The 27,986-nt window shown below is 38.0% G+C and overlaps 2 long non-coding RNA genes across 2 annotated transcripts in view; both read left to right on the top strand.

The window, feature by feature from the left end:
- The window catches only part of LOC134159697 (uncharacterized), a 34,742-nt gene extending 8,648 nt beyond the window's left edge, over nt 1-26,094 (top strand). Inside the window, exons 2-3 of the long non-coding RNA XR_009963259.1 lie at nt 25,274-25,393; nt 25,974-26,094. This is a non-coding gene — a long non-coding RNA (uncharacterized LOC134159697). The remainder of the gene's footprint in view (nt 1-25,273; nt 25,394-25,973) is intronic.
- On the top strand, nt 71-16,935 carry LOC134159636 (uncharacterized). Its single transcript, XR_009963223.1, has 3 exons — nt 71-310; nt 14,607-14,677; nt 16,491-16,935. It is a non-coding gene; the product is annotated as an uncharacterized LOC134159636 (long non-coding RNA).
- Nucleotides 26,095-27,986: the final 1,892 nt, after the last annotated feature.

Here is a 27,986-nt window from a genome sequence, read left to right as displayed (position 1 = left end):
GCGGAGGATTGGTAGAGAGGAGCAGCCTTAAACCGGTTGTCCCTGAAGGTGTGCTGTGACCTCATGCCTTGTTACAAACCAGCAATGCCATATGTGACCGTACCCCTATAAATGCCCAGACTACATAGGCACGTAGAGGTTGCAACTTGGATGCTGGAGTTAACTTATTTAAATACACCAATCACTAAGAAAATTCTGCTAATTCTGGTGTTGAAATCTTATTGCTTTCCTGTCTGCAGGAAGCCTTACCCTTTTACATTACTGTAGAAGTCCCTGTGTCCCTTAGCAAGTGCCTCTGATACAGTACCAGGTAAGCAATGGATTATTTTGTTGCTCTTTTTAAATTGAAAGCCCAGTGAGGCTTTTAAATGGATTCATATACATTTGATAATGTCATCATTTTTAAAACTGGACAGATTATGATTTATAACATATTGAAAGTTTCATGAATTGAGATTCCCAAGTGTTCTGTCTTTAGATCTAATTACTGGAGATTATTATGTTCAGGACCTTCTGCAATCACAGTGACTGGTGATGCAGTTTTCTCTCTAATGACAGTTACATGGCTCAGAAATCATGATTTAGGCTATGAGCTGTCAGAGCAGAGAAAAAAAAAACAAACCAAAAACCCCAAAAGGCAAAGTAAACAATCTTTGGGCAAGAATTTGAGTTGGGAAAGAAACAATTATTTTTCTGTGTTTGCACATAGGACCTAAGATGTACCCCAGATGTAACAGGGTCCCCCTTACTTAGGCAGTGCACAAATGCTTAATGAATTGGCTGGTATGCCTAGAATTATACATTTTCCAGTGACCAGAAAAAAAGGAAAAGGAGAGCAGAAATGAGTGGCTTGAAGTCGTACAGCAGGTCAGTAGCTGAGCTGAGAGGTTAATGTAAAGTTCCTGTTTCATCTTCCCTTTTCAATGCACCATTTACTAGTCCATGTTGACTTTACTCCCTAGTAAGATACTGAGTGCATCATTGAATAGCTGGTGTCTTATGTCCCTTATATATGTATAAAAATTTAGGTGCTCATTCATGCAAAAAACTTGGTGCCTTGCTCAGTTGTTGCCACCAGGCTTTGATGTACTGATTTCCCTAGGACCACTGAAGCAAGCAGGGTGCTCAAGCACCATGGTACAAGGTCTAACATAAAAGAAATAGAATTGTTCTGTAATTGTGATAATGAATGCAAGTTGGTCATGCTGGTTGAGTTTACTGTTTGTTGGAAGAAGGTAACAGGAAACAATGCAATGCCCATGGCTACCCACAGTATAGCCTGAGAATTATTACAGGCAGTGTCTGTTAGAGAATTAACTTTTCAGATTAGGTGCTTGCAAGATCACTGAAGAAATTGACAGCTTAGTTCTTACAAAAACTCCCCTGTGACAGTAGTGACCAGTAAATCAGGGACCAAACACCATGCAGAGCTACAAGTTTCTTCCCTCCCCTGCCTGAGTACATTTAACTCCATAGTCCTACCTTCCCTAAGCACCAGACTACTGCCGATTAAATTCTCACTTAATACTGGTTTGCTTTATACATATGAAGCATTTTGTTCGAGAAGAAGCCAGGACTCAGTCATCACCTCTGTCAGGGCAGAACAACTCCACCAAGAAAATGTAGCAAATCTCATCTGACAATGGTCTACAGCTTGTCTCAGAGCGCAGAAATGGATTGGATTTGAGGTGTGTTTTCTTCTAGTAGTTCTGTGAAATCTGACTCTAACCAGAAGACATTCGATAAACTGAACCCAAATAAATTTTCATGTGAATGGGGTCCTATGCTCTAAGGTGTCAGTCCTTATGTCTGAAAACCTGTTGAACTTGTTTCTAGAACAGAAGTCATAGACCAAGAGCTGCCAAAAACTCTGGCTAACAAGAATAAAAAGTTGCATCCTGTTCTAGGGGTAAAATAGTTGTTGAAAACATACAAGGATATTAAACCGAATCAGCCATAAATTGGCTTCCCTGAAGCAACCATCCCTAACTGCGTAATCATCACAGTTAAACTCTTGCCTTTGAAGGTTTTCAAAATGCATCCCTCCTTCCTCTGTAATTAAAATTTATGTGCTTTAATATGATTACTGACTCTGGAAGCAGATTCAGGCTGCTGAACCAGTGTGGCAATTTCAGAGAGGGCTATACCTCAGCTTCTGCCTAAGAACAGCAGTAGCAGTACAGAAGAGGAAAAGGAAGATCAATGCACATGGTACCTTCCAGACTCAGAAAGCATTTCCACAGTCATAGCTAGCCAAGCAAGTAACTGCAATAACAAAGAACTGGTTTGTCAAATGACCTCAGCCTACCAGGCACTGAACTGCTCTGAAAAATGTGGCTATTAATATCATAGTGGAAATGGATGAATGTCCAGGACTTCTGAAAATTTAGCCTTTATCATGCCCTATAACAATTGCCCAGTTCTTTTACTTAGTTCCCAACCACAGTTCAGTGCCCATCACTATTTTCTACAAAATAGGTAACACCTGAGAAAGCAATCTATGTGTTGACATTGAAATGAGCTTTGTTTCACTAGCTGTTTGATTTCTGAAACTTAGGAAATTACAAATTTTTTTCTTCATGTCATCTTTTGCCTTCCCTTTGTTACAAGGCTCCGCTTAAATTTCTTTTTTCTGACAAATTCAAGAACAGGTTTGTATTTACACATTTGCAGTTTTCATAGACTATTGAAATGAATTCTAAAACTCTTATTCAAGAAATTAGTTCTTGTTTTACACCAGTAACTTCTTCATAAGGATCATTCAAAGAACTGGAAACCTGAGTTATTCCCTAGCGCTAAAGCTATCATACCGTTCACTCTTTTATGCCTGATATTCTGTTGGAGTTTCATTTTCCTCCTGTATTTGCTGGAAATCAATCACTTCCAGTTGTAGGTTTGTTTTTGTATTTAATTAAGGAGACTAACAATTGATATGAGTTGTAGCCACAACAGCAGATGCCCTTGCCAGTACTCCATCAAAAGCTGGCTGGGGCCTTTGGGGAGATCCTTACATAGCAGCTTGCAGCCACCCTAACGAGACACATTTCTCTCTGTAAATTAAATTTCTTTTAAAAGTCTCCTTTTATCCTGAGGCTGAATTTCTGTTCCAGTAAATTCTGATCTACAGAGACATCTACTTCCCATTGAAGTTGATCAGAGCTGCAGGTGACCAGTGCCTCTATAGCTCAGGCCCCCAGGCTGGATTTCTCCCAGAGTATGAATATGTTATTAATATGAGCTAGCTCACTATTGTGCTCACAAAAGTGAGATGGTTGATTATGGCACAAACTCCCAACTCTCCTTGTCAAAAGTTTTTGCCTGGAGTTTATTTTAAAACAATTTTTCTTTCTTCTTTTTCTTTTTTTTCTATTGTGAAGCCTTAAGTAAGGCGTAAACACATAAAAACAGGTTCCCCAAATTTTTCCACTTTTTCAATTAAACAGAATTGAACGAGATAAAAGGAAAAAAAAACAACCACCAAACGACCCTACTTTCTCCAATGCTTTTTTCTTAGTTGGGATTAATTTTTCTTTAAAAAAATAGAGGTTATAACTGTTTTTGGGAAAAGAAAATATCAGGCACACCTGAGGTTTTAAGCAGTTTGTGCTGTTAAACAAATCCATGGTGAATGGTAGATGGAAGAAGAATCCCTGAAGCAGATGCAAAAATCCAGTAGTAGTTCAGCAGGTCTGTACCTAGGCTCTTGCTTTGGTACTAGTGGGATTTCTTTGAGAGGTTGACACAGGCTTTTGATAGAAGCAAGATTTAATGAGAATATGTTCACAACTTCCTTTGCTGCCTTAGTTCATGTGCTTGGTTTCCAGGTTTGGTGTTATACATTGCTTTTTAGAGTCTGCATTGCACAGATCACAGCTGTAATTGAATTTTACTGCTCTTTTGTGCTGCAGTGCTCAGATTACCCAGGAAAAGGCTGCTCTGTTTTGATGTGTACCTGACAGAGATTAATTTGCCAGGAAGTTGCGTTCAAATTAAAGAGTAACATTTTGCCCTTATTCTTGGCAACCCAAGACTGCCAGACATACCACAGGATAAAAGAAGTGGCGTAGATAGATATGTTACTCTTTTTGCCAGTTGGCAGCTGGACAATCAAGGGCTCTTCAGTTATTAAAAATGTTTTATTATTTTGTTGTTGAGTTATAGCAAATGGGTCCCACAATTCTTCTTCATCTTAAACAGAGGTTTCAGTAGGTGATTCAGGAAGAAAACTGCATTAGATGATCCATTAAGTTCTTGTCTACAAGAGAGAAATTTAGTGTTGTGCTGGTGTGAGAAGACCTCAGTCCCCAGGGTTAATTGATACAATTGCTGAAAAGGGCTGTCAAAGCCAAACCGTCAATTATATCAAGGCTGTAGAAGCTTGACGACAAGCCTCAGGTCAAATCTCTCGGCACAGATGCATGCAATATTTTGTCAGCTGTATTGATGCTACATCAAGGAGAGAAAGAAGTAGTAATACAGGCAAAACTAGAGTGATTTGTCCAATTTGCTGGGGCCTCCTAGCTTGGATTTTTCATACTCAGAATAGAACTAGCATAAAGAAATAATGAATTATTTTAGTTCTAGCCATCTAAGAAGAATTTGGAAAATAGACTTGAAAATGTCGTCTCAGAATTGCACACTTTAAACATTATAACTAACAAAAAACTCACAAAACTCACAATCCCTCCCCCTGCAAAAAAATCCTTTTCCTTCTTCCATTTTTTTCCCTCCTCCCCAGTAAAACCTCACTGGAACTAAAATTAAAAGATATTTCAGGGCCAGTAATCAGGTTTCACAGGGAGGGTTGGACTGGAATTCAGCATCATCACAGTCTGTTTGCAAAAGCCTTTGATTTTTTGACAGGTATGTAAATTTATAGCAAAGTATGGTTAGAAAGTTTACTGAACTAGCCCAATCTTCTGGTTTACTATCTCTATTTCCAGTTTTGTCTGAGGGCATCACACCATGAAAGGTAGAATATGAAAGGATGTGTTCAGGAAGGAGAATACATCTGAGAGAGACTTCTGCAGTGTTTCCAGATCACTGACATGTATTAAGTGATTTCCCATTTTTTTTTAAGAAGTAGAAAGTTTGATTTTCATTAAATGAAATAATTCATATTAAATTGTATTTGGTGATGAGGGCTGAATGTCACTGCAGAATATCTAATTTTCATTCTCAAAAGGCAGTTACTAACACTCTCAGTGCTGCACCTTCAGATTATCCATCTATGATTTATAGATCTCAGCATCTCTCTCCAAATCAAGGATTATTTACATAACCGTGGAGAAAGGTACATATGCAACGAAGATCACCCACTGGGATCGACTGACTAGCAATTTGGAGGGGCCTTTTAAAGCATAAACATGAGGATTTCCTGCATCTTATGCAATTGCCCCAACCTCTGAGTAGCAGTTATTCTACTGCCACCCAAATACCTCCTGATGAAAATCCCAGTGAAGCAGCTACACTTCCATGGCTGCGTTCAGTCTGACAATCAATGAGGACTGTTTTACAGAAACTTCATTGAAAGGTCTCCTTCCAGCAGAGTGCAAAACTCTGTTGCCCTCTCTCCCACTGTTATTTGCAGGAGAAAAGAATCATTTCTGTTTCTTGCTTTCACTTCTAGCTCAAGATAGACCTACTAGACTTCTTCTCCTCCCCTGTCAGGGCTTAGTTACAATATTGGTTTTATTTAGCTGCTTCAACAGATTTACTCCTGTTTGCATGTAAAGTAAGAATAGAATGAATCTTCCCACCTTTCCCCTTTATACCATACACCTTTCTCCACAGTATCTGAAATGTAAGTATAACCTAAGAGTGCATGTGTATGTCAGTGCATGTATGTTCTTGGTACTGATCATAACAGGATGAGCCAACATATTCTATTCCTTGATTCCTCTGGAGAATAAAATATTTTAGTTTTGCAAACCTAGACATCTTTTATGAACGAGCTACGTTAGGAGCTCTTAGAGGAAATAATGCTATAACAGAGAAGCTAAGTTAATTTTTCTTGTCTGTTCACTGTGTGAGATTCTTTCTTTACAGTGGTGCATCAAAGGGTATATCTCAAACTGAAGGTATCAGGACAAAGTTGATATAAAGTATATCAACCATTTCTCAGGATTCAGCCAATTCTGGCCTAATACTGAACTGTAACAGCAATGTGCAATTTCTCACATCACTCTGTATCAGAAGAAAATAATGTGAACTTCTGTAAGGGTTTTGTGGGGTTCCAGACATAGTACTTGCCAGAAAAGCCTGGCATAATATGAAAGCCTTTAGAAGAAAATCTAACTTATATACTGGCTAAAACAATACTGAAGAATAAAAATAGTAGGCATATAAGCAAAATAATATAGGAGAGTCAAGCAGGATATTCGTCTCATGTATTTGTTGGCATTCTTTGAGGAAACTAAGAAGGGTGTAGATGAATGTGATCCAGCTGATAACATTAACCTGTAGGGGAGAAAGATTTTAAAAGTCTTTCCCAAAAGAGTATTAACTAAGGTCTGTAGAAGGGAAGGCATTTTCATGGAATAACAACAGACAAAAGCATAGGAAAAAAGGGCAGGAATAGTGCTTTCACAATGGAAGGAAATATGCATCTGTACTGGGGCCTATTCAATCTACTGTATTCATAAATGATCTAGAAAAGTGATTGGATAGGAAGAAAGTAAGTAGTCTGAGGGGTAAGAAGCTGACAGAAGCCATTGCAGAGAATGTCTTATACTGAAAAAAATCAGCAATAAAATGATGATGAAATTCTGCATCAGTAAAGCAAAGTATGAGGGGAAAAAAAAATAAAGAAAAAATAATTCCAGATAGTCCATAACGAACCATTAAGTAGCTACTTCCACTAAGGAAAAAGATTTTGCAGTTATAACAGATAGCTCTAAGAAGATATTAGCTTGATGATAATCAAAAAGGGATTAGGATATTAGCCATTATTTTGAAAAGTATGGAGAACTGCCATACATGCAGTTTTTGATTCCCAGCATCTCCTAATGAATACAGTTGGCTGAGGAACAGAAAAATGTGACAAGCATGAACAAAGAACTCAGCAAGGAAAGACTGCATATACCGAGACTCCTCAACCTATAAAGGAAATAACTTTATGAAAAATGATAGGACTGACATGAAAAAGCTGAATAGAGAATGATGATGCACCCTTTTTCACAATATCAGAATTAGAAGAAAGCAAATGAAGATATATTTTGACCACACTTATCATACTGAACAGTGAAATTGATTGCCAAAAGATCTTGTGGATTGAAATGGGTTCAGGAAACAAACTCACTAGATACAGATAAAGAATCATAGAATCATAGAATGGTTAGGGTTGGAAAGGACCTTAAGATCATCAAGTTCCAACCCCCTGCCATGGGCAGGGACACCTCACACTAAACCATATCACCCAAGTCCTCATCCAACCTGGTCTTGAAAACTGCCAGGGATGGAGCTTTCACAACCTCCCTGGGCAACCCATTCCAGTGCCTCACCACCCTTACAGTAAAATACTTCTTCCTTATATCCAGTCTAACCTTCCCCTGTTTAAGTTTGAGCCCGTTACACTTTGTCCTGTCACTACAGTCCCTAATGAAGAATCCCTCCCCAGCATCCCTATAGGCCCCCTTCAGATACTGGAAGGCTGCTATGAGGTCTCCACGCAGCCTTCTCTTCTCCAGGCTGAACAGCCCCAACTTTCTCAGCCTGTCTTCATATGGGAGGTGCTCCAGTCCCCTGATCATCCTCGTGGCCCTCCTCTGGACTTGTTCCAACAGTTCCATGTCCTTTTTATGTTGAGGACATCAGAACTGTACAAAATACTCCAAGTGAGGTCTGACAAGAACAGTTCTCATATAGAACAGTACAGTGTGCTAGCTCTACTGTCCTCTTGTCATTTACTGCTGTCTACATTCTGAGTGAAGATACCCACGTTTGGAGATTCAATCTAGCAGACAGCAGCTGATTTTTTGTCCTTTACCGCACTAGCCGGGAGTTCTGTATCCTCCACCTCCTCTAGGAGGCCAGTGAAATGCTATTTCAGGAATTATTCTGCATTTTATGAACTTCTTTCCTAACAGTGGCTAGTTCCTTTGAAGTTAATCTTATGTTCAGAGTGATGGGAGACTTACAGTTTCAATGTAACATCTGCCACAATGCAGTATTTCACCTCCATTTTTCTACAGGATACTGCCTTGTCCTATTTTGTGTGGTTTATGATTTTAGGATTGTGTCAGAAATGGCTACAGTGTTGGGCCACATAGTAATGTTTATTATTGCAATTTTTCTAACCATTTTTGAAAATTAATTTAGTGCTTATGAGTGAGCAACTTTAGACTATCTAAATTTGGAGACAGGTTATGATAGATTGCTGAGAAAAATGATGTACTTCTTAGGACTGTTTTTCCTAAATATAGGGAAGAAAAAAAGAACAAGGGGGAGTGAAGGAAAAGGATTCTGATAAAACATGTGAGAGTTGCAAGACATTGGCTGTACAGAATCATTACGTATTAAAATTCCATACATATATGCAATAAGAGTTTGCAAAATGAAAATTTAATCCCAAACCGCACAGAACCTGGTAAATGTGTATCTGACAATGATCCGCTCTGTCACTAGTTAAAAAATACCCACTACATAACATTTAGGTTCAAAAAGAAATTACACAAAAAGTTATGAGAAAAGCACTGGAAAGCATAACATGCATTCAGGTATCAGGAAGACTGTTTTGTTGGTGAAGTCAGCTTGTTGGTGGCTCGGACTAAACCAAGGTTGCCTATCAAGAAGAAATTATTACAATAACAAGAAAAAGGTGGTATAGTTCCAATAGCAAAATAGAGGAGGTTACCAGAATTAGTAGACTACTTAAAAGTTTGAAATTGTGTTCAAATGAAGGAAATATGGAACTGGTGGTATAAATGTAGAACTTCAATAAAATGTTAAACTACATTGTATCCAATACTGAATGTATGATAGGGTTATATTAACACAATATGTTTATATTATACATATAAAGAGATGTTATAAAAATACAAAACATCAAGTTAAATATAAATCCAGAACATGATAGACCAAAAATGAGTTTTTGAGGAGCGCTTGGTAAAACAATTAAAATCTGTTAAGAACTTTTTCCAAAACATAAGAAATGAGAAAGCTAGTAAAATGCCAGATAGAAAATGAGATACAATAGGAGTAGTCAGGGGGCATAAGACTATGGGGAAAAAAATCAAAGTAATCTTATTTTATTGCCATGAAACAGACAATCTTAAGTAGATTTCTGTGCCAGAGTCCTCATTTACAGGATAATAGTTTATGAACCTATGGCCAAAACTGGAGTATCAGCAAATGACCCTTTACAACAAATGAATAAAATTCTAATAAACCATAAGAACAGAGTTCTAAGATTTCTAATGGAATTCCAGGAATTCCAGAGAAATTTAAATATGAAATTAGCAACAGTTAATTATATTGTGAATGTACCACTTATATTGGCCTTGCTGCCAGAGAAATAGAAGACATTTTTATGATGCCAGTTCCATATTTTTTAAAAGGCATCCAAAACTATGTATCAGCAATTCTGATTTGTCTGACATGCAAATAATGTGAGGCCATAATACATACATAAATATATAAACAGATGGCAAATGTGTTATAATGAAGAATAAGTCACAGCTCAGAAATTTCTTAAAATTCTCTGAAATAAAGTCCATGGAAATATGGAAAATAATGATCCAACTGGTGGACTAAATTGCAATTTTCCGTAAAACTTTGCACAAAGTCCTTCACCAAAAGGTGCTAAAAAATTAAAGTAATGTGACACAAGAGAAAGATCTGCTAAAAGGCAGGCAACACACAGACAGGAGTGGCAGTATTCCCCATGGCCAGCTATTTTTATTCTTTTTTCACTGTAATAAGAGAGATATGGAGAAGGGGTGAAAAAAGGACTGTCAAAGTTCCATATAATGTGACACTAAATATTAAAACAAAGCTGATGGACTCAATATCAGGTATATTATTGCTTAGGAAAGACTCCTGAGGCACTGTTGGTAGGTATATGAAACCTACTGCATGAAATTCACTAGCAGTTAAAAGGAAAAAAATGTATTAGCAACTTTAGAAAGAAAAGGAAAATAGGAGACCACCATTATGATACTGCACAAATTCATAGCCTTCATAGCCAGACGTTATGTATGGTACCAAAGGTACCTAGGAAGATAAACAGAAGTGCAAAATTATATTAGAGGTACTGAATGATTTATATTTCAGAGAAAATAAATTTCAAAGACCAAAGCAGTGTAACAAATAAACGACATTTGGGCACAGGAAGCAAGTGGAAACAGAAATCTGTTGGATAACTATGACACTATATAAAGACAGAGTTTAGGGAATAATTTTTCAGCATTTTGTCATGCTATAGGAAGCAGGAGTACCCAAGGATAATAAACAAGTTTAAAGCAAACCCAAACCACTGATTTTTATATAATACATACTTAAAAGGTAGGATTTCTTTTGACATAACATAGTCTTTAAAGAGCATCTTAAAGAGCATAAAAAACATAGACTACTAAATAGAATGGTCCAGATGCAACGTGTTTCAGGATCTCTAAATTGCAGACTGCCAAGAGCAAGAGTCAACACCATGAAAACTTTATTCCAATTTTGGCCTGTCTTTACATATTTCCCCTAGCCATCTGCTATGGGCTACTGTAAAAGACAGAAAAAACAAGATCAGAAATGGACTTCTGGCAGCTTTCTTATGTAAACGTGCCTTGTGTTTTTTGGGATTCCATGTAGTCTTTTATTTGCTGTACATGTTTATTTTTTAATTCTATTTGTTAATATCTTTTCTGCAATTTTCACAGATTCACTGCAACTAGCTGCCAGTTTAATTTGAAATAAAACCCCACAACCAGGCTCTACTTGGTATTATTTTCTTTTCACAATTTTGTACTTTTGGCTTTTACTCAGGTTTTTATTACAGATGATAGCTCTAGACCATTGTTCTTTAAAAGGACACCAGCACCTTATATTAAATAGTTTTAATTCCCTCTAACTGTTCCCCTTTGCCCAACATATATTCTGAGATCCTAGGAAATACCATTTCTTTCCTTATTGATTTTTTCTTTACTATAAAACAAAACATTGATTTTCTTCCTTCTGTCTTGTGTTTCTAATGGTAGTTAAATTAACATGGTTCATTTGTATGCCACCTTATGAGGACTAATGCATCCTCCTTGTCGGACCAGCATCACTGATAATAGAATGCAGGGCCCTGCACTTAAATGGCAACCTGATAAAAGGTGCGCCAGTTGTCAAGAACAATGGTTGGATTCAGTCTTCCCCTATGCCCTTGGGCAAGTCTCTTAATCTAGCCTACCCTTCAATTCTACATACAGAATAGGGAAACTGTTTTTCTATCCCATACATGTTTGAGAATGATTAAGACCTATTAGTGAATGTCATATATGCTCTAATACCTCTAACAGAGGCACAACACACTATCCCAGTGTTTGGATTCAGAAGAATGAACGTATTACAGTTCCACTGGCACAATCTCTCTTATTGCTGCAGTAATCAGTACATACATTCTTGAAGCTGTGCTATTCATCCTCTCTTGATGAAAAGTCTTCTACTTTACAGGTGCTATTTGACAATACTGAATAAAATTTGTTTGTACAGAGCAAACAGGTTCTTAAATTCTCTTAAAAAGAATTTGCTACCACTTATTTTGCTTTCTATGAGTTTGTCATCTTCCTTGCTCTGTAATAGGTGTTAAATAGATCAATATTATCATCATGCCTTGCAGAATTATTAGAAATACCTATGTTGTACCTGTTTGCCTATCATTTCTGTGACTCCCCAGTGCAAAATAATGCTAACTAGCATTTATTCATTTGCTCCATTTTCTTTACCTCTTGGAACATACTGGGGTTTTTGAAGCTTTTTTGTTTTGTTGTTTCATTATTTTTTTTTTGTTTAAGTTCAGTTTTAGCTTGTATTATTTTCTTCCTTTATGTAACGTGATGCAGATGCATCCAGATGCAGAGCAGGCTAAAAGAATGAAATGTGAAGGGGTTTTGAAACAGTTATAAAGACTACCCATTGCTCAGGCATTTGGCAATAAAGTAAGGACCTTTTATATCTCAGGACAGGTTTCCACAAACAAACAACTCAGAACTGAGTGCTGGAAGAAGCATTCCCCATAATCAAAGTGCTCTTTCTGCCAATATGAGCCCTGCCAAAAGAAAACATCTGGATTTGTGTCCAGCCAGTGCTTAAGACTTGAAAGAAGACCTAGTGCTATAAGATTCTTTCCTTCAGCACAACTCAAAACCACATGGCAAGTGCACAAAGAAATAGAATCCATTTACTATGGCATTAAAAATTGCTCCTTTAAAAAAGACTAGTTTCCTTGCTGGAGGAAGACAGGTGTAGAGCTACATGGTCTAGTAACCACAGCACTTGGAAATACATCAGCAAACAAGATCTATATCAAGCACCACTGGCCTGAAACGGTTCCTGAGCAAAATGCCAGACCAGACTTTACAATTGTTTGTTTGTTCTTAAATGTTTCTAGAGCTTCATTTTCCTTATGCTTATGTTGCAACATCCTATGGCTGATGATTATGAGCTTAGGTGTGAGAAAACAATGCCATGCCTATGGACGAGTTATGAAGACAATAAAATGCAGTAAGTGATAGAAGAAAGCATGTTAATGTTTTAAATTAACTTTCATTAAATTCTGTACCCGTTCAGAAAGGAAAATATTTAAGTGAGATTTAATACAGTGAAGTAAACCAAATTTAAAAGAAATCAATGTTAGAAGTAGACTGACCCACTCATGCAAAGCTGCAATACAAAGCATGTTGCACATCCAGGTGGTATCTCATTTGTACTCTTCAAAGACAATTTTGCCAGTAAAAGTGAGCATCAGAAGAAATGAACACCACACAGTAGAAAAATACAGCGTAAGTGAATCAGTCGTACTTGTCAGAATTTGCTGATTATGTGGAATGTCGCCAGAGTCTGAAATTTGTTCTTAAAAAAAAAATGAAAAGAAGCCTTCAATGCTGTACCCAGATTGACAGCACATGATCTTTTTGTTGGGCTTTTTTTAAGAGCAGCAAAAGAAAATTTAGAGCTCACTAGTTCCAAGTACTTATTAAATGGCTAATTAAAAAAGGCAGGCCTAAAAGAGAAAGAATCTCCAAATACACAGGCTACAGCTTCAAAGGAAAAGGAGTTACCTTTCTTTCTTGTGCGCAACAGCATTGACTATCTAACTCACATGAGACCCTTCAGCAGCTGTGGGAATTGCACACAAAGATAATTAACTTGCAGGCAAGTGTTCCAGAGAGATGTGTGATCCTCATGGGTACCTGCCATGCACAAGGGGCTGGGAAGTATATAATGAAATTCTTCTCAGGATGAGAAACATTCAATTGGAAATCTATGTATTGAATTGTGTGAGGCTATTACTGAACTGGGAGGCTTTTACTCTTAATTTTTCAATAGTCAATTCAAACCCAGGAAAAAACTTACTGATAAACTGTTGTAAAACAGGTTGGTGATTCTCCTCATGGGAATTTAAATCCTATAGTGTATAAACCACCATTCACATATGCTATCGCTGATATTAACTGGCATCCTTAATTATAGTGCTAGTAGAGACAGCAAGGACTCAACTGGCACCAAAAGCTAAACAACCTTCTCATTTTATGTGCCTGCCTCAGCTTCAGCCAGAAGTACAGGAGTGAGCACTGTAGTGGCATGTTGTTCTGTTATGCAGATTAAAAGGATTTCTCCTTATTAGTCTGAAATGTTGCACCAAGACTAAATCCCTATCAATATTTAATTAAAGGCAAGCCATATATGACAGTTCTGTTAATGGGCCATGAAGCACCTCTTGCAAGTGGCTCTGGCTGCTATGCATAAGCCTTAGGTTTTCAAATCTAGCTACACAGAAAACAGCTGTGTTGATGCAAATCTCTCAGCTAAACCCCCATGAAACTGAAAATATACCACCTTCTGCCTGCAATGAATGAAAAAAAAAAGCAGATTTTTAACTGTTTGCAGCAGCAAATTAACCACATTTCAGGATAGTGGTGTATAGTGTATAACCTTGATAGATAGTCTGGGGGGGGGGGGTAGTATTAAAATGACAGAAGAAAAAATACAGATGAGTAAAGAAAGTGATGTTCCACATGTCAGCAAGCTTACCTAAGGAAGTTCTAGTCGTGGGAATGGAGGCAGTTCAGGCTAAATGATCTCCTCTGATCTCTCTCAAGCAAAAAAGAGTTCTCCCCGTTCATACTGTGAGTAAACAACACACAATCACAACTGCAGTCTGGTTGAAGTTGAAAGCAATCAATTAGTTGAAAATGAATGAAGTCCACTTGGAACAGATTTCACAAGCTAAAGTGAGAGAACATTGTAGCACAGAGAAGGTATCAGATTAAAGTGGTAGCGCTTTGTAATAAAAGTGAGGAAGCCAGCAGCTGGGAAACCAGCCTGTGAAAAAGGATAGGATCAACACTTTTTCATCTGAAGAAAGAGAATACGAAGTTGCATAACACACTCCAGCAGCTTTGATTTGCCAGAAAATTCCTATGAGGAAGAAAGAAAAAAAAAAGAAAGAAAATTATAGTGAGCTTCATCTTGCTGTCCACAGGTAGGCAGAGCAACAGGGCTCTGAAACTGAGATCAGGTTATTAAAATAGGGTATAAATGTGTGTTTCAGTCTGCCCATGAGGCCATGTAATTTAGACGGCTCTAGGAATGTCAACTCCAGTCATCTCCCTTGGGTTGTCCCATGTAATACAGACTCACCTTAAAACTCTCTATAATCTTTGATACTTGTCTGTCAGTTGCTACACTTCTCATTTCCATTTTTAAATTTGCATGAAGTACTCAAAGGGCAATTTCATGGCTGCTTTCTACTGTGCACGGTCAGAGGAGTTCCCCTGTTGCTATTACCAGGGACTTTTGAATGTCTTCATACCTTTTCTTCACTTTGATTTTGTGTAAAGGGGCCAGAGCAAAGCTGCAGATTAGCATGGGAGCTGTAACAGAATGGCATCTCCTTGAATAAGGTAGAGTGCATGTATTTGCATTAATGTTCAGTATGAAAGACACACTTCTTGCTATGTGAATATGTTTGTGAAATCAAATGACTTCCATCTGACTGACGAACTCTATCCCAAAGAAAGTGCTCTGAATAATCCACTACATAAAAGGAAACAAAAATGTAACGTATAAACCCCAATGTATTTAAAGTTTGTTCATTTAAAAGACGTTGGAACGAGAGCAGGCATCTAATACCCTAGTTTCACATCCAGTCAAAGGCATTTCTGCCTTAATGGCAGTAAACAATTTCAGGGGACTTTGAAATGTCATTGATTTTCGTTTGTAGTCCTTGGAACTGCAGCTGTCTTTTACTGCCTACCTGGTGCTGAGAACTTGGCTTCATTCATTTACATTTTCATTTCAAGTGTCCACCTTTTATGTTCACTGAGTAGAAATTGTAAAGATACCATGTGTGGAACAGAAGTTATAACCATTTAATCGGCACAGCTCAAAGCAGACTAGCAAAGTACTATTTTCCTCTGATACTGGGGCCACAAATTTACATAATACTGGGATTTATCAGTTACTAAGCTTTAGTTTAATGACAGTGGATTTCACAATACAGTGCCTCCCATTTCTTAGAAATTCCTAGGGAAATGCTTCTTTTCTTGTTTGTGATATGAGTCCTCAGTCAGGGAGTGCAGAAGTAAAGCAGAAATAGAATAATTACTGAAGTTAACCTAATTATACAAGAATTTTATTCTCTCTTATTATTTGCAAACTTGCACTCTCTTAATACAACAGGCAAGAGTAGGGCTAGTGATACTTAGTGGATGGCCTGATCAGTACTTATTGCAGCAGACAGCAGAACTTCCCTTTACTCTTGCTGTGTACAGACACTAAGTAATACTCTTTTCTTTACTTAACTTGCTAAAATTTCCAGCTATCAAGTTGGAAATCCCTGGAATTTCAATTGTTTATCTATACTTGTTGCATTCTCAAGTCTGAAATTACCACAATTTCCGCCACTGCTAGGGGACAGGTAGAAAAAAAAAAAAATTGTGGCCTTTTTTGGAGCAGCATCACAGACAAATTGTGACTTGAAGCCCAACCCTTATAAAGGTGAACATTGTTTTTTGTGCTGAAGACCATTCTTTTGACTTGAGAATTAAGAGATTGTGAGAATGGCTCACTAATGATGCACAACAGATCAGTACAGCCCCTTCTGCAGCACATTTTGGAAGCTGTGCCTTCCAAAAAGATGATGACAGTGTTTAGTACCCAAATCTGAGTGCTGTCTTCCTTTAGGAAATAGCCGACTTCTTCATCTTTCTTTGAAGGTGTTCTTCCTGCACTTGACACATATATGTGAGTGACATATATGCCTCTGTTTTGTGCTGCTCTTCCCCTCATTACAGCTGACACAGCCCAAGACAAAGAGCTGGATTTTCTAAAGCCGTATGTTCTTTTCCTGAAAACTCAGTGGAATGGGAGGACTCAAGGATCGTGTGTGTGAACAAAAACAATATTGTTCTCCTCCCCATGCCCAAACAAAACCCCAAACAGCCCAGCACTTCAGGCCATATGCAGCATATGTGTTGGCACCAGAGTCTTGTTTGGCAAAATTTCTATAGTTGCTGCTTGAAATAAGACTGAAAAAAAAAGCACAGCCTCAGCAAGCAAAGTCTTACACACAGCCTGGCTGCACAATCTGCTGCAGAGGAATATATACACTGAAGATATTCTTAAACATGTATTCACTTTCAGCATTTTTCAGTCCACCTTACTCTCTGAAATAGAAATTAACCCTATGTAATCTCATTCTCTACAGAAAAGTTCATTTAGATTTACTTTCCAAACCACTTCACCCCCAAATTTGCCACAATAAGGCTGCAGAAAGAGTGCAAAGGAGACCTTGCTTTGTCAAAGCCATCATTCTTCTGATGTCTAGCCAAAGGTTTGTTAAATTGAAGTACTGACGACTTACTTCCCCTGTCAGAAGGGCTCTGAAGTCACTGAGGGAGAAGTTGGTTTTCCCTCTTTTTCCTCTCCTGGGCAGAGGGCAGAGAGGAAGCTGTACTTCCCTCATCAACTGCTCCATGGTGTAGTTCACACAGGTTTTGGTACAGAGCACATTTCCCTCTTCCTGACCTTGCAGGGCAGCCTGGCTGCCAAGTATGGCAGAGGCACAAATCTGTCCTCTGCTGCCATCATGGACAGGTTATGCAGTCTGCTCTTCCAAGAATCCCGGTTTGTCACTATAGGCTACAGAACCAAGCAGGCTGGCCAGTGCCTCTGCTGTGGCCCCTGGGGAGCTGAAGGGTGCCAAGAGTTTCCTTGTGTCTCTTGGGATCTGGGGATAGAGGAGCATTTCTACCAGAGGAGAAAACCACTGCTTAGGTCCTGACTCCCAGCACAGCAAGGAGCATGCATGATGCAATCAGAATACATCCTTTTCTACGCATAGGAAAACCCTTGTATTCAGTAAATAAAGGGTGCCATGAGAAACATTTTTTTTTGCCCTTTTTATACAAGGAAAGGAAAAAAAAAAGCTTCTGTGAACAGATTTACCTTTTCCTTTTTGTGATTATAGATTTGATATTATCTGTGTGTTTTTTTAGTCTACAGAGAAGTTCTACCTTCTAGGAAATATAGCTCATTTGCCCAGGGTAAATTAGCCATATGATAATTTGTATTCTCTAAATGCTGAAATGCTGTGGCCTGCATTTCACCTTAACAGGAATATTCTCTCAGTTTTGGAAGATGAAATGATATAATTGCTTGTTTGTGCTTTCAGATGTAATTTGCTCATGCTATTTGTACTGAAAACACTGTGTCATTCCTGTATTTCCATGTTAAAAATCTGCACATAATAGTGATAGATCCATATATATATTATACATACATGCTTTAGATATGTATATATCTGAATTTTAAGATTAATTATTAAGATCCTTTTATTTCTTCAGCTATACAGAATGTTCTTTCTCTAATAAGTCCATTTGTGTAAAAGCCAACATTTTTAAATAATACAAATGCATAAATATGTTCTAATTCCAAACTGAGACTATGAACATTCTTGGTTTTTTGTTTATTTTGGTTGATTCTGAGTAGTAATCATGTGTCATAGCAAAAGACACTGGTATTAATTGAGGCCAGCGATCTGCTAGCTCACCTGGAGGAAACTAAGTGAAAGATCATCATATATGTCATTACCTATGGTAGTAGTCAGTAGTCATTAGATAGTTTCTAAGGACTAATGACAGAAGGAATACAAAGAGGAGGCAAATATAGGATAATTCAAACACAATAAACTATTAATTTTCAAGGGCTGTGTATTATCAAGACTTTTAAGTGAAGGAGAAAAATTAGGCTTAATTGGTGACTTCAATATATCATACTTTATTTATATCAGTAATCAGTTTAGAGTCTGAGAAGCTTTATATATACACACCCAAAGAGAAACACAATGCTATGGACCAAAACAAAGAGATGATGAGTTGCTGCAGGATGCAAAGGCATAAGGTGAGCAGGGCTGAATAACTCTGATTGTTATGCACAAGCTTTGGGTCTTGGGATAGCCAGCTGCGATGCTCTAACTGCATCAGCTCTTGCTCCGTCATACATGGCTGCATGTCCTTCTTCACAGACCTCCACTTTATCCCAGGCAATCTTTTGGGGGAGGACGTTAGTTTCACCAATTCCATAGCACAGAGCAGGCCCTTCACTTGGGCCTAGCTTGCAAGGAATGAGGGAAAGAAAGAGATTTATTCAACCCATCCTGTTGATGCTGTGGACCAGGGAAGCAAGCCAAGGTTTACAGCAACAGCTGTCATGGATGACCTGCCAGCCCAGAGCATCCATCTGTGACTGACCAGCTGCCACTAAACTGAGAACATGAACACAAAAACATGCTTCCCTACTTTTTGCTACACTGTCTCTTTCTCTTTTGTGTGTTTTGTTAAGTTCAAGAAAATTACCTTCACTTTCACAGCAATCAACTTGAAAAGTCAACAACACAACTTTCTCTCCAGCTTTATTTGATGGCCTAAGAGACTATCTGGCAACCTCTTTGGGCCAAAGGGTATTGCACAGGCTGTAGTAGTTTGTCTTGCATAACTACTAAGACCCAGTTTCAGAATTCACTGAAATTTGATTTTGACTTTGTCTTTCTTGTGTGTTATACTTTAAATATTTTCAAAATGGGATGTGTATTTTCTGATGGAAAAAGTGAATAGAAATATTTGTACTCAAAAGCTAAGCCATGTTGATTAATATTGCTGAAAAGCAGGATTTCACAATGACAACAGACTTTAGCTTTCCACATCTTGTTAATTCCTTGAAATTAATTCTTGATTAGTTTCTAAATTATCCAGGAATAAAGTGTTCTTGAAGGTGCAGCCTCAACCTGCAGAAACATAATAACTAGTTACATTAAAAAACAAAACACACAATGTTTGAGAAGCAACTTTAACAACAATTAACTTCTTCCCCCTTTGCAGTTTGGATTTTGGTAAGTAAATGTCTCCTTGCCATATAATTTCTCTCTTGCCTTGTTTTGACATGTCTGCTAACATGTCTGCATAAACAGGCAGCTGCTGCTCAGCTACTCAGATAAGGACCCTTGTTCTACAAAGTTCACACTGCATTAGTATAAGGGAGTTGTAAAACTGGGTAATATCGGCAGGTAGGAAAGGTATGAACTGAAGCACAGAAGGAGAGGTCTGTAGGGGGTTACTGATAAATGGCAGAGAAGAGAATTTTGGACTGATTTCTTACCTCTAAGCAACTAAGCAGTGCATCACACTGGCCACTCTCAGTTCTTCAAGATCACAGTAATCAGAACTGTCTCCATCCCCTTGGGAAAAGGCTACTCCAGCTCTCACAATTTTCTTAGCAGCTGAGTAGGGAAGTATCCCTGTATGCTATGACAAAAAGACAGTGTTGTTGTATGCTAATGCACAGAGGCACCAGCTTCATGTCATTACAACCTTAATGATAGAAGACCAAGGCTGGAGTGCTTTTGGCAGTACCTTTTCTGCCAAAAATAGGATCCCTCTTTTGTGTGTCTTGTATATTCACTTCCTCTATCCAGCTGTCATGGGAGGAATTCTGAGTAGAAACCTCAGGCAAATGAAGCTTTTTATTATTTATTTTTTTAAACTCAGCATTTTGCTTTCCAGTAACAAACAGGGATTTCTTTCTTTCTTTTTGGAGAGTCAGTTTATCTGTCGTTTTAGGTGAATAGTTCAGGTAATTAAAACAGCTCTGTGGTTGTTCTTCCCTTGTTGACTAGCATTGCATAGCAAAAAGCCCTGCTTCAAGGGATTGGCTCAAGCTCAATAGCACATCACTTTATTTCATTTCAATGCTTTTTTTATATATAAGAAAAGATAGTATATATTATCTAGGAAGGACTGATATCAACCTAAGCTACAGGGATTAATACATTACTACATTAATACTACTGAAAGAATTAATGAAAACCTGTCTGTTTGTTTTTTCTTTTTGCTAATAGGTGAATATTTGCTGCTTTTGTGCTCCTCTGAAGAATGCTTTCTTCTGGAAAACATGCTATGCCATTGAAAGAAAATGGGGTGGATTTGCCAGGTGCCCTGCTCCCTTCCAAACAATGCCAACACTTGTCCTGCTGTTTATCCTGTGCAGTCCATGCCCATGAGGCAGTGCCATGGCACTCAGGGAAGGTGGCAGCCAGACAAAGCGAGGTGCTGACAGACACAAGCATCATTCTGCACCTGCAAAGCTGCTGCCCTATACAGTCTCATCCTCATTTGTCCTCCACTGAGCTCCTTCTCAATCACATGGCACTAGGTTTTTAAGAAGCTAAAGGCCTGCAGTATTATTAACATGGAAAAAAAACAAGGCACATTCGAAAGTTTTCTTTTTGCCTGTTGAAATGTTATATGACTAGCAGGGGCCAGAGACTGGGTTGCCTAGAAATGTAGCCTTCTTGTAGTACCACTGGTATAGCATTTATACTTTGCAATCATGGTTAGATGGAAATAGAAATTCAGACACTCAGGATTCATTTCTGAAACTTTTATTTGGCTCTAATATCATTGCAGACTTTGCTTTTTCCAGTATTTTCATGCTACCTGTAGCAAATTGATAAAATAGCCATAAAATGACAACGTTTAATTATATGCCTATACTACATTTGCCACATAGACCAAGTCCACCCCAATCCGGCTTTAAGGTCAAGGGCTGTCTTAGAGAAGAGGTTGGTTGGTGCACAAGTAGGGCATTTGCCATACTGACATCTACTATAGCTGTACCGATAGGACCCCACTTCAAGTTAGGCTGCCTAGATTTTGGCTAATCCTGCCTATTATTCTCTTCTTAATCCTATTGGAAGGATTGATTAATTATTTGCTGGTCATTTTTACAAACAGGACAAAAGTTACAGTACATTAGTCATATTATTAATGAAGTTACTGACACAAGATTTAGGTGAATTTGGTATTAATTACTTCTGTTATGTTGCTTTTTCCTGTTCATTGCTCCTCTAGAAGTAACATATTTCTGTAGAAGCATGGTGACTGAGAAAGACCCCACTTCTGGTATATCTTAATTTTTATTCTTTCATAAACCTGTGCTTTCTCCTCTGATAAGCTTTACCCAAGACTGTTTGCATTTTACACTACAGATATATTTCCTTCTTAGTCAGGCTATTTTTCAAACTCTAATGTTTATGCATTTGGAGAGAGAGTGAATTATAAAAATAAATAAAAAAATAAAAGGAACAATTCTGATAAAGCCTTAATAGAAAGCTGAGAGAACGTGAAACAAATGCGAGCCGTTAGAAATGAGTCATTAGCGCAGCAGCTGAAAAGCCAGTCAGCTAGGCTGTGGGGGACATGATTTCAAATACCTTCTTATTTTATTTTCCCAGTGACTGTTCATGTTAAAGTAGTAATAGAAACGGTACTAGGGCTTGAGTAATAAAGCATCTGAGAGGGTGAAAGCTCACATCCAATTCCCCATTTTTTAAGTAATAATTGCTCTTTTTTTGTTTGTTTACACCTTGAACTAAAGCAAATTCTATAACGGTAATATTTTCTGTAAATTGGGATTGCTATTCTTAATGCAATGGAAATATTGAAATAAGTAGTCACATCTCTGTCTTTTCTGAACTCTGGGTGTGAACATTTGCATATTTTATTGTACATGTTTTTAACATTTATGACAATACTTTGTCCCAACATCAGTGCTAGTTCCACCTATGGAGAAGGGCCATAACCGGTTTGTTCCCTTTGGCAGTTTTGATAGAAACTTAATAATTTTAAAGATCCATGAAAACTGGGAATAAAAGACACTATATTATATCTAAAGTAATTGCAATGTAAGCATTTGTCAAAAATCTGAGAATTCAGCATATCAACAGGGAAGACTAGCTGAAGAAAAAATACAGCCATAATCATCTAAATAATAAAATAAATGTGTTCTGACAAGAGAAATTTCCCATGGTATTATATTTGGTAGAAATACCAGCTAAAATATGACCCAGCTAAAGCCATTTGCATACCTTCTGAATACAAGTGATCCAAATGTTGTAAATTGGTGATGGAAATATGCCTGGAAATACACTTAACATTTTTTACAGGATTTAATCAAGGTATGCACATTTAACAGAGGAGATTTTCCTTAAATATACTGCATAATACTTGCATACAAATATTATGATATTTACTCAGTTATTAAGTTTTACATACATTATCTTCAAGGCCTTCAGTAGCTACTGTTATTCCAAAATGTACTGTTTCTTTTCTGTGGGAATGTGCTGATAGGATTTTCTTCTTGTTGCTTGTCAGTCAAGATCATAGCATTGGTAATTTCAGGAAAATATGAATACGCTTTATGCACTAAAATTAGATGTGTATTTATGTAAGTGGCATGTACATATAACCAAACCATACTACCTTATCACAGACTTCTTTGGAAAGTGCTATCAGAGTACACTGACAAACTGAATGTATATGCATTTTCTCTCAATGTTTTTGATAGAAATTCAGGGTCGCAATCTAAAACCATGACTTGTAGAAGTAGTCCATAGCTGTAGAAGCACACATGAACTCTAACACATGGATGTGTACAAAATTGAGATTAGCATGTTCCAGCACTGGTAGCATTTATTAGGCACCTGCATGCCAAACACTTTATCTGATCTGTTCACAAAAATATTTATAGAGTTTATGACGGTGAGCTGGAACACTCTGCTCTCTGGCTCAGGCGCAAGGCTTCATTTAGATTTTATTTATTGCAGAGGTCTTCTTCTGTAGCTTCATGAGTAGCCTCCATTAAACATATTATTTCTCTCATTTGTTAATTATTACATAGTTTTGAGGCTGTCTTCAGTGCCTAAAGTTTTTGCTTTACACTTCATGGCTCACATATTCCTTTGTGCTAGGATTATGATGTTTCACTGTGCAACCATGATGAGCAGGATTATTAATAGCTTTCTCCCTTGTGCTGCACTTACTGGATAACTTGTGAGCAGCCAGAAGAGCTGCAGCAAAGTAGCACTATATATCCTTTTGTGATGGCCTTTAACCTTTCCACTGCTATTCAACATACTTGATTACACAATGCAAAGCATATTTGTTATGCTCTTCCACATACCTGTTTGGGCCTCACAAAAAGAGGTACACTACTCTAAAGAGCACGTGTGGGAATTCAAAGCTCTGATTCTGTGTTTAGTCTCTGACCTAGCTGTATCAAACTGCTTCATTTACAAAAGACTGATTTACTTTTTCTTGCCTGCAACCAGGGCTGTTTCCAGCCATAATCGGAACTGACAGCAAGCTCTCAGGAGCAGCTAAATGTACAGGACCTTGTTCTCCTCTTTGCTCATGCTCCCTATAAAGCCAGAGCCACTGCTGCTTTGCTCTGTTAAGGGGAAGGAGCAGAGCCAGGAAATAAGAGAGCATCCTCTCTCCAGTGCTACCCAGCAGCAATCAAAATCTGTCTCCTACCCTCATGTTGACCAGAGAGGCAGCAGACTCAGCTGCTCAGGAGTTGCCCCAAACTGGACTGTCCAGAGCAATTTCAGCCTGCTGCCACAGGACTCCCCAGCGTTGGTCATCTCACCCAGCCCACCCTCCTTCTCAGCAATGGCTGAATCTGCAACCAGAATCCTGTGTTGTCTACCTGTCTGTAAAAGTCTGCACCTGATCTGCAGCAGACTCGGGTCTCTGGATATTCCCTTTCTCTTGCACCAGTGCTGGCTTTTCAGACCGATGTACATACACAGGGAAACTTGTTGAAATCTTTTTCACTTGGCTTATTCAAAGAATTAGAATGCAATTAACCTCTTGTTAACAATCTACAGGGAGTACCAGAGTCTAGTTAAATATCCCTAACAGGCATTCCTCTCAAGATAGTTTTGCTTCAAAGCTGAAATTCAACAGTACATCATTTGGTAGGAGAACAGATGATATTTGAAGACAGGTACTGAGGAATGCCCTTTTGCTCACTCTCGCAAGGAGAGATACCTTCCAGCTGCAATCTTCTGGCAGCACATGCAGCTAGATAATAGATAAATGAATTCATCAACCTGCTTCATAAAGTGGGGAAATGATATGGGAAAAGACACTAAAAGATGTATAAACCTGAAGCTGGGAAAGCAGGATCAGAATATGCAGATTGCCCTCCCTTGATATGATATAACTGGCCTAAATTGGAGAGTGGGAAAACCTCAGCTTTTCTCATTATTGTGAGCTTATGCAATCAAAAGATTACAAGGAATTTCTTTGTAAGACTATTTCCAAAAGCATCTGTGCAGCAAAGCCCCCTTTTAAAATGACAAAAAAATAAATCCGTGAGGGTTTAGAGGATGAAGAAGCAGGGATGTAGAGAGAACTTCCCTTCGGCTTTTTTAAGTCCTTCCCATGCTTATCTGTGCTTTCTGATTCCCTCCTTTGCAGACATTCTCACCATCCATTTAACTATTTATTTATTTATTTGCTGATCCATTAATTTATTTAATGTATTTGTTTGTTTGTGTGCAGAGAAGTAGGGATCTTTCTAAAACTTGGGAAACAGTTGAGAAATCCCAGGCAACAATGCAACAGAGCCTCCCTTTTCTAAGAAAGTCTGCTTTGCTTTGAAGAAGCCAAGTGTGCACAACAGCCTCATTGACTCTTTGCTTGTTTGTTTGTTTGTTTGTTTTTTTCACAGACAGGTTCCACTCTGTGGTTCTTTTGTGCCTCCTCTGCTGAGGGATGCAGCAAAAGCACCTGAGTAGCAGCTTCTGATGAGACATGATGAAACATGAGCATCTGCAGTAGCCACCATGGTCAGGGTAAGAAGCTGGCAGATAAAGTCCTCCTTCTGGCTCAATCCAGAGCACCACCTTCCACACACGTCAGAAGCTGAAATACAGGGTTTTAGTCCGTCCTCAAGTGAATGATAGCACGTAGGCTGCTGGCTCTTTTGTAGGAATAATAGTGGCAGACACGAGAGTTCACTATTCATACTTCAATCCTACACCATCCACCATGACATGGGCAGAAATTGTTAATGCCAGGTCTCAGCACAAACAGTAAATGATTCCTTGCTTTTGACTCGCAAAATGTGAGAAATGAGGCTCCAATGACTCTAAGCAAACCAGACACCTTATAAGTTACTTTTAATTAATATCTCTCTCTCCTTCTCCTCTTCCTCATGTTAGGCTCTTAACGTCAGTTCATGTACAATGTTCAGCGTATAATAAGTGTGATTGCCTTCAGAAAAAGCTGAGTATGCTTGCTGAAAGAAGAATATTCTGCACTTTAGAAAGGAAAAGGAGCTTGTGTGCAGGACTGGGGTATAAGATTCATGGGAGGTTTTGAAATGGTTAATAGTTTTTTTCCTGTTCTTATTCAAAGCTTTTCTATTCACAGGGGAAATATTCAATTAGGAAACCCCTATGGAGCAGAGGGGGAACTCAGCAGGTGAGGAGTCAAAATCTCTGCAATCAGCACTGATAAAAGGCTGTTATTTTGACAAATGGGATAAAAATAAAAAGCATAAAAGGCTGCAGCAGGAGACCTGAAACGGACGCTGAGCACTCTCCTTACTCAGTGAGGATGTGTTTGCCATGGTAAGTCATGCATGATTGTTGGAAGCGATATTCTCTGATTTGTCACTGCTTTTTATCTTATTAGCAGTTACTGTAGTTTGATATGTGTTAAGCAGAGCGATGCGCTGTGTGTGAAATGCTTTCAAGAGTCTGAGTGCAGCATTTTGATTCATTGCACAGGCCTTCTGTGTTGAAAGAATGGTTTGGATTGTGGTGACAAATGGCTCTGTCATTTGGGATTTGATGCCTGCTCAACTCTAGAAGAACATCCAAACTAGATAGAGAAGTTAGCAGGCTCAATTCAGCACCAATGTTCAGTTGACCAGTCACCATCTGCCACAGAAGAGAAAATGTATGTGCCCTAGGAGCTTTTATAAGCCAACCCAAACTAACACTGTATAAGCACAAAGAGCAATGGAGAAAATCCAGGAGGGTGGATGTAGTGAGTTACATATGAGACACTTGCACCTATTAACATGTTGAAATAAATTGGATGAATTGTTTAGCTAAAAGTTCTCAAAATCTGAGTCTGGATAACAAAGTACAGTGTAGATCTGTCTTTATCCAACTTTTCTAGGAAGGTCGCATGCTTCTAATAGTTAGGACATCAGTGTATCCTACAACTACATTTCTTGCTTAGCTTGGCCTGTACTGTGAGGTCTAATAAACCTGTTCAGCTCTCACTGTTGAGTTTTTTAATCTGTAAAGCAGGATTAAAATAATTATACCATCCCCTGAAGCACACGATGGATATATACACTTCAGGGTGGAGACAATGATAAATTGTATTTGTAAGCCAATTTAGAACTGAAACAGCATCATGTGGACTTAGTATACCTAGTAACATCAAAATCATATTGTGTACAACCAAAACCTGTACTAATCTGCAGAATCTAATTGTTTGGAAAACACTGGATTTTTCCAGTGAATGCAAATACTTCTTAAAACTACTCACATGCATTTTAATCCTAAAGAACTTAGTAACATGTTGATACTAGTCTACTTAGCACACTGTGATACAATATTCATTACAAAGTGATCAAAACCAGTCATAGAGTTATATATAATCTACTAAGGAGACAAAAGCCCTGAAAAATAGTAAGAGATTAGCAGCTCTGCTATATATGGAATATGGTGCTGACAAAAGCCAGCTAATTATTGCATTTATGCCTCAATAATTTATAAAGCCAGCCATTTCCCCAAAAGATCTATAGATCTCTTTTGTCTCCTCAAGGGGAAGAATAAATATATCAGAAATAAAGTGCCTAGATTCTCCAAAAGGGGTTCGAATGCATGGTTAATGCAGATCTCCAGTCCTTTGAGACAGATTAACAGCTGTTTAAATGAGCGTCCTGAATTCTGGGGTGTGTCTCTGGGCTCTGAAAGGCTGACTGTGGAAAACGGAGTCTTATGTGTCCCAAAATAGTTTTTCCCAATGCACTTATAGGCCATAAACAAAAATAATAATAATACCATAATGTACAAATATGGTCTGCAATTTTCAGAATTATTTATGTTTAAATATCTAGAGATGAAATTTTAACCTTTCAGAAGGTCCTACCCACTTGTCCTTGAAAACTTCTGTCTATATCTGGTACCTCCAGTTGTTCATGTAAAATTATTAGCTTTTTTTTTTTTTTGGCCATAGTCTGATGGTTTGTCTAAAAACAAGTATCCATTTCTTATATACTTAAATGTATCTATAAAGTCTGGTTTTAATTTATCATTCCTTCCTGTTTTAAATTCTTACTGTTTTCTACTGCCTCCTTCCAAATTAACTCATTGGTTGCCTTTTTAATTAGTCTTGTAAATTATTGAATTTTATAATGTTTCT

Source organism: Pezoporus occidentalis, unplaced genomic scaffold (assembly GCF_034315485.1).
Source record: "Pezoporus occidentalis ecotype Australia unplaced genomic scaffold, CSIRO_AGI_Poc_V1 ctg15, whole genome shotgun sequence".
Taxonomy (NCBI): domain Eukaryota; kingdom Metazoa; phylum Chordata; class Aves; order Psittaciformes; family Psittacidae; genus Pezoporus; species Pezoporus occidentalis.
This window is presented reverse-complemented; position numbering and strand designations above follow the sequence as displayed.